We start from the raw sequence: 12,838 nt of genomic DNA, 5'->3' as shown, positions 1-12,838 counted from the left end.
AACGCTTTACAAAGATTGATCTGGCCCAAGCGTATCTACAAATGGAGGAGGAAGAAGCATCTAGGAAATACCTCACGATATACACTCACAAAGGCCTTTACCAGTACAATCGACTGGTATTCGGGGTAGCATCAGCCCCAGCTATTTGGCAGAGGGCGATGGAACAAGTCCTGCAAGGGATCCCGGGGACCCAATGTTATTTGGACGACATCCTGGTTACGGGCGAAAATGACAGTGAACACCTTGCCAACCTGGAGCAGGTGCTCACGAGATTACAGGAATATGGGCTACGAGCCAACCGCCCCAAATGCGAGTTCTTCAGGAGACAAATCTCGTATGGTGGCCACATGATTGATGAGGAAGGGTTGCATAAGTCGCCGGACAAGATTGAGGCTGTAGTCAAGGCTCCAGCACCGGAAAATGTGTCGCAACTGAGTTCGTTCCTCGGGTTGGTGAACTACTACCATAAGTTCTTGCCGAATTTATCTACAATTCTGCACCCACTGAACGCCCTGCTGCAAACTGGAGTAACATGGAAATGGAGTGATGAGTGTAAGCGTGCCTTTCAGAAATGTAAATGCCTAATCACTTCAAAAGAAGTATTGGCCCACTACAATCCAACACTACCGATTCGGTTAGCATGTGATGCGTCTCCCTATAGCATCGGAGCGGGGCTGTCACACAAATTCCTTGATGGTTCAGAGAGGCCAATAGCCTTTGCGTCGCGCTCGTTAACCTCAGCCGAGCATAACTACGCCCAGATTGACAGGGAGGCCCTCAGCCTGGTGTGGGGGGTGAAGAAGTTCAATCACTATCTGCACGGGCAGAAATTCACCCTACTGACTGATCATCAGCCCCTGGTCTCCATTTTTAACCCAAAGAAGGGCATTACGGTGATGATGGCGCAACGGCTGCAAAGATGGTCACTTTTTCTAGGGGCACATGAGTACGACATAGAGTACAAGGGTACGAAACAGCATGGAAACGCTGATGGGCTGTCGCGCCTACCGTTGCCTACGGTAGCGGAAGCACCTGCAGTGGATCCTGTTGAGATATTCCATGCGACCATAGTCGAATGTCTACGTGTTACAAACTCAAGTATAGAGAAGGAAACCCGAAATGACCCGACACACTCTTGGGTCTATGATTTGACGGTGAAGGGATGGCCAGCACATGGCGACTCACTGTTGCCAGCATTCTCGCCAAGGAGAGAACAGCTGTCAGTGTGCCGGGGGACCTTGATGTGTGGATACCGAGTGGTAATTCCACCCAAGTTGAGAGATAGAGTGCTCAATGAGCTTCATGAGGGTCATCTGGGAGGGGTAAAAATGAAGAGCCTAGCCAGGGCGTTTGTGTGGTGGCCGGGAATCGATAAAGAAATCGAGGATATGACCAAGAGATGCACAGGATGCCAGAAGGTCCAAAACGCTCCACCACAGGCCCCTCATCTCCATGGCAACGGGTACACATTGATTTTGCTGGTCCATTTATGGACTCAATGTTCCTAATCGCTGTGGACGCCCATTCAAAATGGCCAGAGGTCATCAAAATGTCCCCCACCACCACGGAGAAAACTATTTCAGTCCTACGGACCATCTTCGCCAGGAATGGTTTGCCAGAACAGATTTGCTCCGACAATGGGCCACAGTTTGTGTCAGAGGATTTCCGGAGGTTTCTGAGGAATAATGGGGTGAAGCATTACACATCTGCCCCATATCATCCAGCCACAAATGGATTGGCTGAGAGGTTTGTTCTGACCTTTAAAAAGGCAATAAAGGCAATGCATAATGACGACATACCACTACAACACAAGGTGGATAATTTCTTGTTTGCGGCACATGCAGTCACCAACCAAGCTCCAGCCATAATGTTCTTCAACCGAAGGTTAAGATGTTGCCTGGATTTGCTCAAACCAAACATAAGACGAGATGTTGAGGATAAGCAATTCCAGCACATAAATGAGAAGCCAACCAGGAGCTTCAAGATAGGGCAACCAGCCCTGGCCCGCGACTACCGAACAGAAAAATGGCAGCCAGGAACGATATGCACACAGCAGGGACCACTAATGTACACAGTGGACGTTGGAGAGAGCATCATGAGACGCCATGCTGACCAGATTCTAGAGTCACAGGAACAATCCAAACCCATAATCCGAGCAGGTGCACCTGGTAATCAACCCGAAGTACAGATTGCGTCTACCTCAGAAGCAGTGGTATTGGAAGCTGACGAACCAACCAATGACAATGAGCCAGAATCAACTCCGCCGCAAGAACAGGATACTCGAGAAAGGCGCTATCCAGTCAGGATCAGGAAGGCTCCTCAAAGACTGAACTTATAAATGATTATTTCAGTTGATGTATACAGTACAGAGAAAATTGTAATTGTAATTAGTTATTATTTAGTTGTTAAATGAATGTTATGTACTGTTTATCTAAAAGGGGAGGAATTGTTGTGTATGTACCTTTAAGAGAAGAACTGATTCTATACTGCAGTACCGGCAGTGGCCACCCCTGTATATAAAGCCATAGCAGGCTTCTGTATTTCAGTCTTAAGTTACCCTCTGTTCAGTACCTCATTCACAACATTGCTGGCTGTGCAGCTGCAAGCAGAAGGAGAAGGAGCAGCCAGACTAGGAGAGTGGACTAAAGTGGTGGTCCCCTGACCAGGGAGAGGAGGAGAACGCTGGACCACCACCACCTCCACCTCCACCATCATCATAGCAACTGAGGTGCCTGGAGGGAGAGGACAGAGGAGGAGAAAGAGAAGGGAGTCCAGCAACAACACCAACCAGGGGAGAGGTCTTTCCCATTACTGCCTCCCCAAATTGGCCTCCACTTCAGGAGAAGGAGAGAGCGGAGAGAAACCACTATCAACCAACACCAACTGTTCAGAAGGAGGGAGGAATATCATCTTCAAAATATCTACAGGTTGGTGTTATTTGGGGCACTCTCCCTAAGACTTTGTATTTTAGGTGGGGGGAGAAAAGAAGAAACAAGGCCGGAACATCAAGGGGTGGCTGTGTGTGTGTGTGGCTCTTGCCAAAACTAGGCCACACACACCACAAATAAGCACCCCTTCTATTGTCTGACCTGGGCCAGCTGGAGCTGCCTAGGTGAAGTGGTTAATTCCATTAATTACTTTGTTAAGATCTGGTGCAGGACTGAGCCTGGGCATCTCCAGCTTTCCCAGGTGAAGACATCTTCTCCCCCTGCCAGAAGACCACCACTATCAGAGACTTTAAATTTCCATCAGGAGAGTGCACCCCTGCCAACACCCACCCACCCGCCATCCTGAGTGGTGACCCTGCCTTTGCGGCCTCCCTCCTTCCCACCCCCCTTCTCTCTCTCTCTCTTTGTCTCTCTCTGCCTCTTTCTCTAAGGCACCTCAATTTACTTTATTAATTAATTGCCTATTGAGCAGAGGGGAGAAGGCCCCCCTCCCAATCTCAGTCAATAAGGGGAGAGGTGTGCCTTCATTTTAAATAGCTCCCTCTGCTCAGGAGAGGGCCAAAAAAATACCTGAGGCCATTTCCATCTTCAGGCCTGTGACTTGGGGTGAGTGTAGCCCTCTATAATACAACCCCAGAATGGCGACTGAATCTTCGCCGGTGACGGGGCCAGCCAAGACGTATGCGGGAGTGGCAGCCACAGCCACAGCTGCTCCCGCTGCTCCTGCTGCCCCATCACCATTCAGACTGATGACAAAAAAGCTTGGGGTGAAGAGCTACACTCACCCCACTATGACTATTGAGGCCTGCGTTAAAGCCATGGCTGGGGTTGTCGGCCCCTCAGCCATTGTAGCGGCCTCAAAAATGTATGGGAAGGCTGTGTTCTTCCTGGGGTCGGAGCGGGCGGTGTCCCTGGCCATCGCAAAGGGGCTCACCATGGGCGGGACCTTCCTGCCGGTGGACCCCCTCGAGGCCAACGCGCAGAGGGTGGTTATTTCAAACGTCCCGCCCTATGTTCCTGGTGAGCTCCTCCTTCCCCATCTACGTCAACTTGGGGAGGTGAGGTCGGGGATCACACCCATCCCGCTCGGCTTCCGGGAGGCCAGCCTTCGCCACGTCTTCTCCTTCCGGTGCTAGCTGTTTATTCAGCTGGCGCGGGAGGAGGACACTGACGGGGCATTCGTCGTCCACCATGAGGGGACCGCCTATCGCGTCTTCTGGACGTCGGATGGTGTGCGGCGCCATGCCTGCTAGGAGGTGGGGCACATCAGGAAAAACTGCCCCGCCTCCAAGGCCGCCGGATCATCTCGTGCGGCCGAGGCTGGCGCCGCCGACGCTCCTCCCCCCGGATCTGCCCGTGCGTCGGGAACGTCTGATGCGCGGTCGACGTCGGTGGCCGATGCCACCAAGGCCTCCGGTGGGGGGGAGGGACCGTGTCCGGCCGGAAAGAAGGCATGGCGAAAAAATATATACCTTAGGGCGGGTCCCCCTGTGGATGGCCAGCCCTTGCCCCTTGAGCCCCTTACACCCGCGCTCCTCGCGGAGTTAATCGGGGCAGACGCGAGCGGGAGGGGCCTCGTGCCCGAGCCTGTGGCCGCAACCGCCACAGCGGTAACGCCGATACCTGCGGCCGGGCTCGGGCCCGAGGAACCCAACAAACCTGCTCCGCCGGAGGGAGCTGAGGAGGAGGCCTCTGCAGTCATGGAGGTCTCCCCCGCTCCCTCCGTGCTAAAAAGAAGGCGCGACCCCCTGGAAGAGGAGGAGGACCGGGAGGAGGAAGGTCCCTCCGAGCAGGGGGAGTCGTCGCCCGCCGCGGGTACTGCGCCCCCACCCCCCGCTGTCGTCATCACCAGCGATCGGCAGGGGTCGCCTGTCCCTCGGGAGGCTGAGGCAGATGTGTCTGTCCGGCGCGTGCCTCCCGGGGATGGGGACGGGACACTGCCCGTGGGGGGGTCGCGGAACAACCCGCGGCGGAAATTGATGTTCTATCGGTGCCGTTAGCCCTCGCCGGGTCGGCCGGCCTGGGGTCTGGATTGGGCGAGCTCGAGGATAATGAGCTCGCCCAATGCGACCCGGACATCTCCCAGGGGCTGCTCGACCTGGTAAAGGTTTTAACTCAAAACACCCCATCCGCTGGGTCGGAGGTTGGTGGCGGGGAGGAGGATGGGCCCCTGGCTGCGTCTCTGGTGCCGGACGTACTGGAGGAGCTGGGATTTGTTCTCTCCCCGGTTTCTCCGGTCGTTCCGGCGTCTGGGGCAGAGGGGAGCTCTGAACCGCCGCCGTCTTCTGGCCCAGCACCCCTAAAGGAGTCCAGGGAGGAATCCTCTGCCGCTGATCCTGGGGGTGGGATCCAGGCGGAGGCGGGGCTGGCTGGTGCGGCCGAGCCGTTCGCTGTGCACTGCGCGGCGGACGGGTCGGCCGCTGGTGACGACCCCCTGGAGGAGGATGGGGACTCGGTGATGGGCACGGAGGACGATTCGGACTCCAGCGCCGACGAGGCGATGGATGACCTCGTGCCCCTTGCCGAGTCTCCCCTCATTCCCGTAAGGGAACTCCGGGATTTTATGGCCACGTGCCTGGGTCGGCGCAATAAGGTCCAGCTGGCCCTCGACAGGTGGTCGGAGCTGGCGCTGCTCATCGCATCCGTCCGCGCCGCCGTTAAGATCATAGGCGCGGACGAGGGTGTGAACCCGCTCGAGCTGCGTCGGCTCGGAACGTTTCTCACTGGGCTGCTGAGGAAGTGGCGGCTGACCAGCAGCTGCGCTCCCTCCCCCCGTTAGGTGTAGGTAGAGGTTGCACTATGCTTCTGACATGAAGATAACCATAGCCAGCCTCAACATCAACGGCAGCAGGGAGGCGCGCCACAGATTCAATAACTTCTCGGTCCTTCGGGACGGGAAGTATGCGGTGTGTTTCCTGCAAGAAACCCACACCGTTCCGGGAGACGAAGCCACATGGCTCCTGGAGTGGCAAGGAGGGGTCAGCATGAGTCACCTCTCCAACAATTCTAGCGGGGTGGCTATCTTGCTGGCCCCGCATTTTCAGCCGGAGATCTTGGGGGTTAAGGAGCACGTGCCGGGCCGCTTGCTCCAGGTCACTGTTCGCCTGAGGGGCATGCCGCTCCATCTAGTGAACGTGTACGACCCTCAGACCGGTGCGCAGCAAGTGCGCTTCTTCGAAGAAGTGTCCGCTCTTTTGGGCTCCGTCGATGCGGGCGAGTGCGTCATCCTCGGGGGGGATTTTAACTGCACCCTCGAGGCGAGGGACCGTTCGGGTCCCCCGCGAAGCCCGGCGGTGATGGAGAAGTTGAGGGACCTGGTCGGGTCCTTCGACTTGGTGGACGTCTGGCGAAATCTCCACCCCGACTCCAGCGCCTTCACTAGCATGAGGTCTGGGGGAGGAAGGTCCAGAATCGACCGCCTCTACATTTCCCGGGCGTACGTCTCCAGCGTTCCGGCGGCTTGCAGGCGGCCGGTGCCATGCACGGACCACCACCTGGTGTGGGCGGAGCTCACTCTGCTGCGCGCGGGGCGGGGTGTCCACGTACTGGAATTTTAACAACCTGCTGCTGGAGGATGCGCGGTTCCGGGATTCGTTTCGTTGGTTCTGGGCCGTCTGGAGAAGGAAGCAGGGGGGCTTCCCCTCCTTGAGGCTATGGTGGGACGTGGGCAAGGCTCACATCCGTCTTTTCTGTCAGGAGTACGCGAAGGGGTCGACCAAGAGGCGGGAGGCCCGGGTCGGGTGGTTGGAGAAGGAGGTGCTCGACCTGGAGTCCCGTCTCAGTCAGGTCGTCGAGGACCCGGCCCTGCGGAAGGTGTACGAAGAGAAGAAGGGCGAGCTGAAGGACCTGCAGCTCGTCGGGTCCCGAGGCGCGTATGTGAGGTCGCGGATCCAGCTCCTGCGGGACCTGGACCGCGGCTCCCCCTTCTTCTACTCGCTGGAAAAAAGACGGGGGGTCCGTAAGCAGCTCTTGGGGCTGCTGGCCGACGACGGATCTCTGGTCTCGGATCCGGAGGGAATCAGCGCGGAGACCCGCGCCTACTACGGGGCTCTGTTCTCTCCGGATCCGTCCAGCGAGGATGCGTGCAGAGTTTCGTGGGAGGACCTGCCGAAGGTCAGCCCGGAGGGTGCCGAAAAATTGGGCGCTCCGCTAAGCCTGGTGGAGCTGACCGGCGCCCTCCGCCAGCTCTCTAGGGGAAAGTCCCCGTGGCTGGGCGGGCTGACCGTGGAGTTCCACAGGGCGTTCTGGGACGTCTTGGGGTGCGACTACGCGTGGGTCCTGGGGGAAAGTTTGGCGACCGGGGAGATGCCCCTCTCTTGGCGCAGGGCGGTCATTGTCCTGCTGCCTAAGAAGGGCAATCTCCGCCTCCTTAAGAACAGGCGCCCGGTCTCCCTCCTCAGCACGGACTATAAAATCTTTGCCAGGGCCATGTCTGCTTGCCTTGGCACCGTGCTGGCCCACATGATCCACCCCGACCAGTCCTACACGGTCCCGGGCCAGACCATCCACGATAACATCCATCTGGTCCGGGACCTGGTCCACCACTCCCAGAGGGCTGGTCTGTCGGTCGCCTTCCTTTCCCTGGATCAGGAGAAGGCGTTCGACAGGGTGGATCACGAGTATCTCTTCGGGACTCTGCGCGCATTCGGGTTCGGGACGCATTTCGTCGCCCGGATCCGACTTCTGTACGCCGCCGCGGAGTGTCTGATTAAAGTTAACGGGTCCTTGACGGTGCCCCTTCGCTTCGGGAGGGTGGTGCGTCAGGGATGCCCCATGTCCGGTCAGTTATACGCCGTTTGCGTGGAGCCTTTCCTGCGCCTCTTGCGGAAGAGGTTGACGGGACTGGCTCTGCAAGGGCCGGGCGTGGAGGTGGTCCTCTCGGCTTACGCCGATGACGTGCTCCTCACGGTCACGGATCCCGCTGACTTGCGGAGGATGCGGGAATGCCAGCAGATTTACTCGGACGCATCCTCCGCCAAGATCAACTGGGAGAAATGTTCCGGACTCCTGGTGGGTCAGTGGCGGGTGGACTCCCTGCCGGAGGAGTTCATGCCTTTCGCCTGGAGCACCACGCACCTCCTCTATTTGGGAGTCTACCTTAGCCCTGCCGAGGACGCCTGGCCGGCGAACTGGCAAGAGCTGGAGGCGAAAGTCACCGCTCGCCTAGGACGCTGGACAGGACTGCTCCGAGTGTTGTCCTACAGGGGTCGTGCACTGGTCATAAACCAGCTGGTGGCCGCCATGTTGTGGTACCGGTTGGTCACTTTGATCCCTCCCCCTGCGTTTGTCACCAAGATGCAGAAGAAGCTCATCGACTTCTTCTGGGACAAAAGGAAGCTCTGGGTCTCTGCCGCGGTTCTGTGTCTCCCGCTTAGGGAGGGCGGTCAGGCGCTGGTGTGCCTTCGCACCCAGGCTGCGACTTTCTGTCTTCAGACGCTGCAGAGATACCTGTACGTCGAGAATCCTCCAAGATGGTGTGCGCTGGCGACGTTTTTCTTCCGCCAGCTGCATGGCCTCAATTATGACACGCAGCTCCTGTTCGCGAAAGTGGGCGGCAGGCGTGCCGGCCTGCGGGAGCTGCCTGTCTTCTACCAGGAACTGCTATGGGTTTGGAACTACGTCGCTTCCAGGCGGAGCTCTTCCCCGTCAGGAGCGGCGGCTCTCCTTCGGGAGCCGCTGCTCAGGAATCCGCACCTCCACGAACGCGGGTTCGGGCGGCTGGCGGAGGGCAGGGCTGTGCTTGGCAAGGTGACCAGAATCGGGGACCTGCTCGATGGCGGAGGAATGGGCTGGATGGCGCCGGAGGAGCTGGCGCGGCGCCTGTCCTGGGCCAACGTCCGTCTCGCGGTCGAAGCCATTGAATCGGTGAAAGCGGCACTGGGCCCCGACTCCACTAGGTGTATTGAGGCGGCTCAAGCATGTGGGGCGATCCCGTCCGAGCTTACCCCCGTTCGGACGGAATTCCTCATCGGCGCCCGGCCCCGAAACACCCCTCGGGAACCGGCGCCTCACAACTTGAGCCGTCTCAAGGAAATACCCTCCGTGCCTTTTCATTCCGCGCGGAGGGGTTTCCTGTACGGACTGCTCCTGCACACTCTCCACTTTGCCATCTTCGCCTACCGTCCGGACACGCTTTGGCATGGCGTCTTGCCGACTGGCGGTGGCGGAGGTCCCCAATGGAGGGCTCTCTATGCGGGAGCCGTCCCTTGTTCCATCGGGGACTTGGCCTGGAGGGTGTTGCATGGAGCGGTCCCGTGCAATAAGGTTTTAAGTAGGTTCACGGACTCCCAGGCCGCCTGCATTTTTTGCAGCCTGGAGGAGTCCGTGTTTCACGTTTATTTGGTATGTGAGAGCTTTGAGCCCCTCAGTCACTACTTGACGGGGCTGCTCCTCGATTTTTGGTTGCACTTCAGTCCCACGCTCTTGATCTACGGTCACCCGGTGCGGAGGGGAGCGGACAGGTTGGAGGACCTCCTTGTGGGCCTGCTCCTGGGCCTGGCTAAAAGAGCCATCCATTGGTCCAGGCAGCGGGCGGTCGAGGGGGTCGTCCAGCCGGATTGCCTGCCTCTCTTCCGCGGCCATGTTCGTGCCCGGGTGGCCCTGGAGATGGAGCACGCAGTGTCCGCCGGTGCGCTTGAGTATTTCTGCAACCGGTGGGCGCCAGGGGGACTGGAGTACATCATCAACCCGGAAAACCAAATTTTAATTTGATTTGTTAAGTTTTAGTTGAACTTTTGTTTACAGTCCTATTTGGGGTTTTTTTGGGTACAAACAAAAGAGTTACCCTCTGTTCCAGCATTTCTGGCTGTGCAGGTGCCTCAGTCAGCAGGAGGAGAAGGAGCAGCCAAACCAGGAGAGTGGAAAGTGGTGGCCTCCTGACCAGGAAGAGGAGGACAACGATAGGCCACCACCACCACCTCCACCATCATCATCACATCAATAGAGGTGCCTGGAGAGAGAGGACAGAGGAAGAGAAGGAGAAGGGAGGCCCGCAACAACACCAACCAGGGGAGAGGCCTTTCCTATCACTGCTTCCCCAAATTGGCCTCCAATTCAGGAGAGGGAGAGAGGGGTGAGAAACCGCCATCAACAACCAACTGTTTGGAAGGAGGGAAGAACAACATAATCTTTTCTGAACATCTACAGGTGGGTGTTATTTGGGGCACTCTCCCAAAGACTTTGTATTTTAGGTGGGGGGAGAAAAGAAGAAACAAGGCCGGATCATCAAGGGTTGTCTGTGTGTGTGTGTGGCTCTTGTTAAAAGCTAGGCCACACACACCACTAATAAGCATCCCTTCTATTGCCTGACCTGGGACAGCTGGAGCTGCCTCGGTGAAGTCCAATTACATCGTTAAGACCTGGTGTGGGACTGAGCCTGGGGCATCTCCAGCTTTCCCAGGTGAAGACATCTTCTCCCCCTGCCAGAAGACCACCACCATCAAAGACTTTAAATTCCCATCGGAGAGTGCACCCCTGCCAACACCCACCCACCATCCTGAGTGGCAACCCTGCCCTTGCGGCCTCCCTCCTTCCCACCCCGCTCTCTCTCTCTCTCTCTTTGTCTCTCTCTGCTTATTTCTCTGAGGCACCTCAATTTCATCTCTTTTTATTAATTGCCTATTGAGCAGAGGGGAGAAGGCCCCTCTCCCAATTTCAATCAATAAGTGGAGAGGTGTGTCTTCATTTTAAACAGCTCCCTCTGCTCAATAGAGGACCAAAAAATACCTGAGGCCATTAACACCTTCAGGCCTGTGACTTGGGATGAGTGTAGCCCTTATAAAAACACCCCATAATGGCGACTGTATCTTTGACGGTGGCGGGGCCAGCCAGGACTTATGCGGGAGTGGCAGCCACAGCCACAGCTGCTCCCGCTGCTTCTGGGGCCCCGTCACTTTTTAAACTTATGACAAAAAAGCTTGGTGTGAAGAGCTACACTCACCCCACTATGAACATTGAGGCCTGCGTTAAAGCCATGGCTGGGGTTGTCGGCCCCTCAGCCATCGTCGCGGCCTCAAAAATGTATGGGAAGGCTGTGTTCTTCCTGGGGTCGGAGCGGGCGGTGTCCCTGGCCGTCGCCAAGGGGCTCACCGTGGGCGGGACCTTCCTGCTGGTGGATCCTCTCGAGGCCACCGCGCAGAGTATCGTCATTTCTAACATCCCGCCCTATGTTCCTGGTGAGCTCCTCCTTCCCCATTTACGCCAACTTGGGGAGGTGAGGTCGGGGATCACACCCATCCCGCTCGGCTTCCATGAGGCCAGCCTTCGCCACGTCTTCTCCTTCCGGCGCCAGCTGTTTATCCAGCTGGCGCGGGAGGAGGACACCGACGGGGCGTTCGTCGTCCTCCACGAGGGGACCGCCTATCGCGTCTTTTGGACGTCAGACGGTGTGCAGTGCCACGCCTGCAAGGAGGTGGGGCACATCAGGAAAAACTGCCCCGCCTCCAAGGCCGCCGGATCATCTCGTGCGGCCGAGGCTGGCGCCGACGCCGCTCCTCCCCCCGGATCTGCCCGCGCGTCGGGATCATCTGATGCGCGGTTGACGTAGGGGGCCGATGCCACCACGGCATCCGGTGGGGGGGCGGGAGCGCGTCCGGTTGGAAAAAAGGCGCAGAAAAAATCAAAACACCTTAGTGCGGGTCCCCCCGTGGAGGGCCAGCCCTTGCCCCTGAAGCCCCTTACACCCGCACTCCTCGCGGAGTTAATCGGGGCAGACGTGAGGGGGAGGGGCCTCGTGCCCGAGCCTGAGGCCGCAACCGCCGTAGCGGAAATGCCGATACCTGCGGCCGGGCTCGGGCCTGAGGAACCCGACAAACATGCTCCGCCGGAGGGAGCTGAGGAGGAGGCCTCTGCAGGCATGGAGGTCTCCCTCATCCCTCCGTGCTAAAAAGAAGGCGCGACCCCCTGGAAGAGGAGGAGGACCGGGAGGAGGAAGGTCCCTCCGGGCAGGGGGAGTCATCGCCCGCCGCAGGTACTGCGCCCCCCCCCACCCCGCTGTCGTCATCACCAGCGATCGGCAGGGGTCACCTGTCCCTCGGGAGGCTGAGGCAGATGTGTCTGTCCGGCGTGTGCCTCCCGGGGATGGGTCGAGACCCTGCCCGTGGGGGGGGGGTCGCGGAACAACCCGCGGCAGAAATTGACATTATATCGGTGCCGTTGCCCCTCGCCGGGTCGGGCGGCCTGGGGTCTGGGTCGGGCGAGCTCGAGGAAAATGAGCTCGCCCAATGCGACCCGGACATCTCCCAGGGGCTGCTCAACCTGGTAGAGGTTTTAATTCAAAACACCCCATCCGCTGGGTCGGAGGTTGGTGGCGGGGAAGAGGATGGCCCCCTGGCTGCGTCTCTGGTGTCGGACGTACTGGAGGAGCTGGGAATTGTTCTCTCCCCGGTTTCTCCGGTCGTTCCGGCGTCTGGGGCGGAGGGGGGCTCTGAACCGCCGCCGTCTTCTGGCCCAGCACCCCTGGAGGAGCCCAGGGACGAATCCTCTGCCACCGATCCTGGGGGTGGGATCCGGGCGGAGGCTGGGCTGGCTGGTGCGGCCGAGCCGTTCGCTGCGCACTGCGCGGCGGACGGGTCGGCCGCTAGTGATGACACCCTGGAGGAGGATGGGGACTCGGTGATGGGCACGGAGGACGATTCGCACTCCAGCGCCGACGAGGCGATGGATGACCTCGTGCCCCTTGCCGAGTCTCCCCTCATTCCCGTAAGGGAACTCCGGGATTTTATGGCCACGTGCCTGGGTCGGCGCAATAAGGTCCGGCTGGCCCTCGACAGGTGGTCGGAGCTGGCGCTGCTCATCGTGTCCGTCCGCACCGCCGTTAAGATCATGGGCGCGGACGAGGGCGTGAACCTGCTCGAGCTGCGTCGGCTCAGAACGTTCCTCACTGGGCTGCT

This window comes from Somniosus microcephalus, chromosome 8, assembly GCF_052327205.1.
Source record: "Somniosus microcephalus isolate GS21.2 chromosome 8, FLI_Smic_1.0, whole genome shotgun sequence".
Taxonomy (NCBI): Eukaryota; Metazoa; Chordata; class Chondrichthyes; order Squaliformes; family Somniosidae; genus Somniosus; species Somniosus microcephalus.
The sequence above is the reverse complement of the archived record's forward strand: the minus strand, read 5'-3'. Positions refer to the sequence as shown.